Raw genomic sequence first — 7500 nt, 5'->3', positions numbered from 1 at the left:
ATGTTTTGAGACGATATGGAAAAAAAAATTTTTTGCCCGTCTCGACCAACTCCGACCGATGGTGACCACAGCAGGGTGCTCCATACAAATTTTCCTTATGTGGAATTTTCAGTGTAAAATAAGGTTTCTCCAATCGATCGCGGGTTTCACTTTTCATCATTTGCTAGGTCTAACTATGATGTTTTGAGTGGTCCCGCAAAAATTTTTTCTTGGACCGGGCCTTCCTTCCCGGCCCTGTCGGTGTGCTCTGCAGTAGGGTGCTCCATACAAATTTTGCTTATGTGGAATTTTTCAGTGTAAAATAAGGTTTCTCCAATCGATCGCGGGTTTCACTTTTCATCATTTGCTAGGTCTAACTATGATGTTTTGAGTGGTCCCGCAAAAATTTTTTCTTGGACCGGGCCTTCCTTCCCGGCCCTGTCGGTGTGTTCTGCAGTAGGGTGCTCCATACAAATTTTCCTTATGTGGAATTTTTCAGTGTAAAATAAGGTTTCTCCAATCGATCGCGGGTTTCACTTTTCATCATTTGCTAGGTCTAACTATGATGTTTTGAGTGGTCCCGCAAAAATTTTTTCTTGGACCGGGCCTTCCTTCCCGGCCCTGTCGGTGTGTTCTGCAGTAGGGTGCTCCATACAAATTTTCCTTATGTGGAATTTTTCAGTGTAAAATAAGGTTTCTCCAATCGATCGCGGGTTTCACTTTTCATCATTTGCTAGGTCTAACTATGATGTTTTGAGTGGTCCCGCAAAAATTTTTTCTTGGACCGGGCCTTCCTTCCCGGCCCTGTCGGTGTGCTCTGCAGTAGGGTGCTCCATACAAATTTTCCTTATGTGGAATTTTTCAGTGTAAAATAAGGTTTCTCCAATCGATCGCGGGTTTCACTTTTCATCATTTGCTAGGTCTAACTATGATGTTTTGAGTGGTCCCGCAAAAATTTTTTCTTGGACCGGGCCTTCCTTCCCGGCCCTGTCGGTGTGTTCTGCAGTAGGGTGCTCCATACAAATTTTCCTTATGTGGAATTTTTCAGTGTAAAATAAGGTTTCTCCAATCGATCGCGGGTTTCACTTTTCATCATTTGCTAGGTCTAACTATGATGTTTTGAGTGGTCCCGCAAAAATTTTTTCTTGGACCGGGCCTTCCTTCCCGGCCCTGTCGGTGTGCTCTGCAGTAGGGTGCTCCATACAAATTTTGCTTATGTGAAATTTTTCAGTGTAAAATAAGGTTTCTCCAATCGATCGCGGGTTTCACTTTTCATCATTTGCTAGGTCTAACTATGATGTTTTGAGTGGTCCCGCAAAAATTTTTTCTTGGACCGGGCCTTCCTTCCCGGCCCTGTCGGTGTGTTCTGCAGTAGGGTGCTCCATACAAATTTTCCTTATGTGGAATTTTTCAGTGTAAAATAAGGTTTCTCCAATCGATCGCGGGTTTCACTTTTCATCATTTGCTAGGTCTAACTATGATGTTTTGAGTGGTCCCGCAAAAATTTTTTCTTGGACCGGGCCTTCCTTCCCGGCCCTGTCGGTGTGTTCTGCAGTAGGGTGCTCCATACAAATTTTCCTTATGTGGAATTTTTCAGTGTAAAATAAGGTTTCTCCAATCGATCGCGGGTTTCACTTTTCATCATTTGCTAGGTCTAACTATGATGTTTTGAGTGGTCCCGCAAAAATTTTTTCTTGGACCGGGCCTTCCTTCCCGGCCCTGTCGGTGTGCTCTGCAGTAGGGTGCTCCATACAAATTTTCCTTATGTGGAATTTTTCAGTGTAAAATAAGGTTTCTCCAATCGATCGCGGGTTTCACTTTTCATCATTTGCTAGGTCTAACTATGATGTTTTGAGTGGTCCCGCAAAAATTTTTTCTTGGACCGGGCCTTCCTTCCCGGCCCTGTCGGTGTGTTCTGCAGTAGGGTGCTCCATACAAATTTTCCTTATGTGGAATTTTTCAGTGTAAAATAAGGTTTCTCCAATCGATCGCGGGTTTCACTTTTCATCATTTGCTAGGTCTAACTATGATGTTTTGAGTGGTCCCGCAAAAATTTTTTCTTGGACCGGGCCTTCCTTCCCGGCCCTGTCGGTGTGCTCTGCAGTAGGGTGCTCCATACAAATTTTGCTTATGTGAAATTTTTCAGTGTAAAATAAGGTTTCTCCAATCGATCGCGGGTTTCACTTTTCATCATTTGCTAGGTCTAACTATGATGTTTTGAGTGGTCCCGCAAAAATTTTTTCTTGGACCGGGCCTTCCTTCCCGGCCCTGTCGGTGTGCTCTGCAGTAGGGTGCTCCATACAAATTTTCCTTATGTGGAATTTTTCAGTGTAAAATAAGGTTTCTCCAATCGATCGCGGGTTTCACTTTTCATCATTTGCTAGGTCTAACTATGATGTTTTGAGTGGTCCCGCAAAATTTTTTTCTTGGACCGGGCCTTCCTTCCCGGCCCTGTCGGTGTGCTCTGCAGTAGGGTGCTCCATACATATTTTCCTTATGTGGAATTTTTCAGTGTAAAATAAGGTTTCTCCAATCGATCGCGGGTTTCACTTTTCATCATTTGCTAGGTCTAACTATGATGTTTTGAGTGGTCCCGCAAAAATTTTTTCTTGGACCGGGCCTTCCTTCCCGGCCCTGTCGGTGTGCTCTGCAGTAGGGTGCTCCATACAAATTTTCCTTATGTGGAATTTTTCAGTGTAAAATAAGGTTTCTCCAATCGATCGCGGGTTTCACTTTTCATCATTTGCTAGGTCTAACTATGATGTTTTGAGTGGTCCCGCAAAAATTTTTTCTTGGACCGGGCCTTCCTTCCCGGCCCTGTCGGTGTGCTCTGCAGTAGGGTGCTCCATACAAATTTTCCTTATGTGGAATTTTTCAGTGTAAAATAAGGTTTCTCCAATCGATCGCGGGTTTCACTTTTCATCATTTGCTAGGTCTAACTATGATGTTTTGAGTGGTCCCGCAAAAATTTTTTCTCTTAGCCAATCGACCCTTTCGTCCATGTCGGTGTGTTCTGCAGTAGGGTGCTCCATACAAATTTTCCTTATGTGGAATTTTTCAGTGTAAAATAAGGTTTCTCCAATCGATCGCGGGTTTCACTTTTCATCATTTGCTAGGTCTAACTATGATGTTTTGAGTGGTCCCGCAAAAATTTTTTCTTGGACCGGGCCTTCCTTCCCGGCCCTGTCGGTGTGCTCTGCAGTAGGGTGCTCCATACAAATTTTCCTTATGTGGAATTTTTCAGTGTAAAATAAGGTTTCTCCAATCGATCGCGGGTTTCACTTTTCATCATTTGCTAGGTCTAACTATGATGTTTTGAGTGGTCCCGCAAAAATTTTTTCTTGGACCGGGCCTTCCTTCCCGGCCCTGTCGGTGTGCTCTGCAGTAGGGTGCTCCATACAAATTTTCCTTATGTGGAATTTTTCAGTGTAAAATAAGGTTTCTCCAATCGATCGCGGGTTTCACTTTTCATCATTTGCTAGGTCTAACTATGATGTTTTGAGTGGTCCCGCAAAAATTTTTTCTTGGACCGGGCCTTCCTTCCCGGCCCTGTCGGTGTGCTCTGCAGTAGGGTGCTCCATACATATTTTCCTTATGTGGAATTTTTCAGTGTAAAATAAGGTTTCTCCAATCGATCGCGGGTTTCACTTTTCATCATTTGCTAGGTCTAACTATGATGTTTTGAGTGGTCCCGCAAAAATTTTTTCTTGGACCGGGCCTTCCTTCCCGGCCCTGTCGGTGTGCTCTGCAGTAGGGTGCTCCATACAAATTTTCCTTATGTGGAATTTTTCAGTGTAAAATAAGGTTTCTCCAATCGATCGCGGGTTTCACTTTTCATCATTTGCTAGGTCTAACTATGATGTTTTGAGTGGTCCCGCAAAAATTTTTTCTTGGACCGGGCCTTCCTTCCCGGCCCTGTCGGTGTGCTCTGCAGTAGGGTGCTCCATACAAATTTTCCTTATGTGGAATTTTTCAGTGTAAAATAAGGTTTCTCCAATCGATCGCGGGTTTCACTTTTCATCATTTGCTAGGTCTAACTATGATGTTTTGAGTGGTCCCGCAAAAATTTTTTCTTGGACCGGGCCTTCCTTCCCGGCCCTGTCGGTGTGCTCTGCAGTAGGGTGCTCCATACATATTTTCCTTATGTGGAATTTTTCAGTGTAAAATAAGGTTTCTCCAATCGATCGCGGGTTTCACTTTTCATCATTTGCTAGGTCTAACTATGATGTTTTGAGTGGTCCCGCAAAAATTTTTTCTTGGACCGGGCCTTCCTTCCCGGCCCTGTCGGTGTGCTCTGCAGTAGGGTGCTCCATACAAATTTTCCTTATGTGGAATTTTTCAGTGTAAAATAAGGTTTCTCCAATCGATCGCGGGTTTCACTTTTCATCATTTGCTAGGTCTAACTATGATGTTTTGAGTGGTCCCGCAAAAATTTTTTCTTGGACCGGGCCTTCCTTCCCGGCCCTGTCGGTGTGCTCTGCAGTAGGGTGCTCCATACAAATTTTCCTTATGTGGAATTTTTCAGTGTAAAATAAGGTTTCTCCAATCGATCGCGGGTTTCACTTTTCATCATTTGCTAGGTCTAACTATGATGTTTTGAGTGGTCCCGCAAAAATTTTTTCTTGGACCGGGCCTTCCTTCCCGGCCCTGTCGGTGTGCTCTGCAGTAGGGTGCTCCATACAAATTTTCCTTATGTGGAATTTTTCAGTGTAAAATAAGGTTTCTCCAATCGATCGCGGGTTTCACTTTTCATCATTTGCTAGGTCTAACTATGATGTTTTGAGTGGTCCCGCAAAATTTTTTTCTCTTAGCCAATCGACCCTTTCGTCCATGTCGGTGTGTTCTGCAGTAGGGTGCTCCAACCAAGTTTTCCTAATGAAAGTTTTTCGTGGTTTCGTGTGAGTTAAAAACTCCGGAACTTGGCTTATTTTCACCATAATTTCCACCTATGGTGACCAACTCAATAAACGTTTTGTGCGTATCCTATGGACAGTTTTTCGCGTTCAACTTGGTGAACTAGGGTTGTTTTCCCGAAGGGTAGAAAAATCTGGACTTAGCCAAATTTTGAAATCTCCAACCAATCTTGGCCTGTTAGATTATCTTGGTTGGGTTGCTATGGGCTGCTACGGCCTACTTGATAGGCAATGTTTCAACTCTTGGAAGCTTTCGTGGTTGTTTAGAACTGTCCATGGCCTTCTTGATAGAAATGGCTTATGGTGGCCATGGACTTAGCAAAATTTTGAATTCTCCAACCAATCTTGGCCTGTTAGAGTATCTTGGTTGGGTTGCTATGGGCTGGTACGGCCTACTTGATAGGCAATGTTTCAACTCTTGGAAGCTTTCGTGGTTGCTAAGCACTGTTCGTGGCCTTCTTGATAGAAATGGCTTATGGTGGCCATGGACTTAGCCAAATTTTGAATTCTCCAACCAATCTTGGCCTGTTAGAGTATCTTGGTTGGGTTGCTATGGGCTGGTACGGCCTACTTGATAGGCAATGTTTCAACTCTTGGCCGCTTTCGTGGTTGCTAAGCACTGTTCATGGCCTTCTTGATAGAAATGGCTTATGGTGGCCATGGACTTAGCCAAATTTTGAAATCTCCAACCAATCTTGGCCTGTTAGAGTATCTTGTTTGGGTTGCTATGGGCTGGTACGGCCTACTTGATAGGCAATGTTTCAACTCTTGGCCGCTTTCGTGGTTGCTAAGCACTGTTCATGGCCTTCTTGATAGAAATGGCTTATGGTGGCCATGGACTTAGCCAAATTTTGAAATCTCCAACCAATCTTGGCCTGTTAGAGTATCTTGGTTGGGTTGCTATGGGCTGGTACGGCCTACTTGATAGGCAATGTTTCAACTCTTGGAAGCTTTCGTGGTTGCTAAGCACTGTCCATGGCCTTCTTGATAGAAATGGCTTATGGTGGCCATGGACTTAGCAAAATTTTGAAATCTCCAACCAATCTTGGCCTGTTAGAGTATCTTGGTTGGTTTGCTATGGGCTGGTACGGCCTACTTGATAGGCAATGTTTCAACTCTTGGAAGCTTTCGTGGTTGCTAAGCACTGTTCATGGCCTTCTTGATAGAAATGGCTTATGGTGGCCATGGACTTAGCCAAATTTTGAAATCTCCAACCAATCTTGGCCTGTTAGAGTATCTTGGTTGGGTTGCTATGGGCTGGTACGGCCTACTTGATAGGCAATGTTTCAACTCTTGGAAGCTTTCGTGGTTGCTAAGCACTGTCCATGGCCTTCTTGATAGAAATGGCTTATGGTGGCCATGGACTTAGCAAAATTTTGAAATCTCCAACCAATCTTGGCCTGTTAGAGTATCTTGGTTGGTTTGCTATGGGCTGGTACGGCCTACTTGATAGGCAATGTTTCAACTCTTGGAAGCTTTCGTGGTTGCTAAGCACTGTCCATGGCCTTCTTGATAGAAATGGCTTATGGTGGCCATGGACTTAGCAAAATTTTGAATTCTCCAACCAATCTTGGCCTGTTAGAGTATCTTGGTTGGTTTGCTATGGGCTGGTACGGCCTACTTGATAGGCAATGTTTCAACTCTTGGAAGCTTTCGTGGTTGCTAAGCACTGTCCATGGCCTTCTTGATAGAAATGGCTTATGGTGGCCATGGACTTAGCCAAATTTTGAAATCTCCAACCAATCTTGGCCTGTTAGATTATCTTGGTTGGGTTGCTATGGGCTGCTACGGCCTACTTGATAGGCAATGTTTCAACTCTTGGAAGCTTTCGTGGTTGCTAAGCACTGTCCATGGCCTTCTTGATAGAAATGGCTTATGGTGGCCATGGACTTAGCAAAATTTTGAATTCTCCAACCAATCTTGGCCTGTTAGAGTATCTTGGTTGGGTTGCTATGGGCTGGTACGGCCTACTTGATAGGCAATGTTTCAACTCTTGGAAGCTTTCGTGGTTGCTAAGCACTGTTCGTGGCCTTCTTGATAGAAATGGCTTATGGTGGCCATGGACTTAGCCAAATTTTGAATTCTCCAACCAATCTTGGCCTGTTAGAGTATCTTGGTTGGGTTGCTATGGGCTGGTACGGCCTACTTGATAGGCAATGTTTCAACTCTTGGCCGCTTTCGTGGTTGCTAAGCACTGTTCATGGCCTTCTTGATAGAAATGGCTTATGGTGGCCATGGACTTAGCCAAATTTTGAAATCTCCAACCAATCTTGGCCTGTTAGAGTATCTTGTTTGGGTTGCTATGGGCTGGTACGGCCTACTTGATAGGCAATGTTTCAACTCTTGGCCGCTTTCGTGGTTGCTAAGCACTGTTCATGGCCTTCTTGATAGAAATGGCTTATGGTGGCCATGGACTTAGCCAAATTTTGAAATCTCCAACCAATCTTGGCCTGTTAGAGTATCTTGGTTGGGTTGCTATGGGCTGGTACGGCCTACTTGATAGGCAATGTTTCAACTCTTGGAAGCTTTCGTGGTTGCTAAGCACTGTCCATGGCCTTCTTGATAGAAATGGCTTATGGTGGCCATGGACTTAGCAAAATTTTGAAAT

The sequence above is a fragment of the Anopheles marshallii genome (genome assembly GCF_943734725.1).
Source record: "Anopheles marshallii chromosome X unlocalized genomic scaffold, idAnoMarsDA_429_01 X_unloc_53, whole genome shotgun sequence".
In the NCBI taxonomy this organism is placed as follows: Eukaryota; Metazoa; Arthropoda; class Insecta; order Diptera; family Culicidae; genus Anopheles; species Anopheles marshallii.
This window is presented reverse-complemented; position numbering follows the sequence as displayed.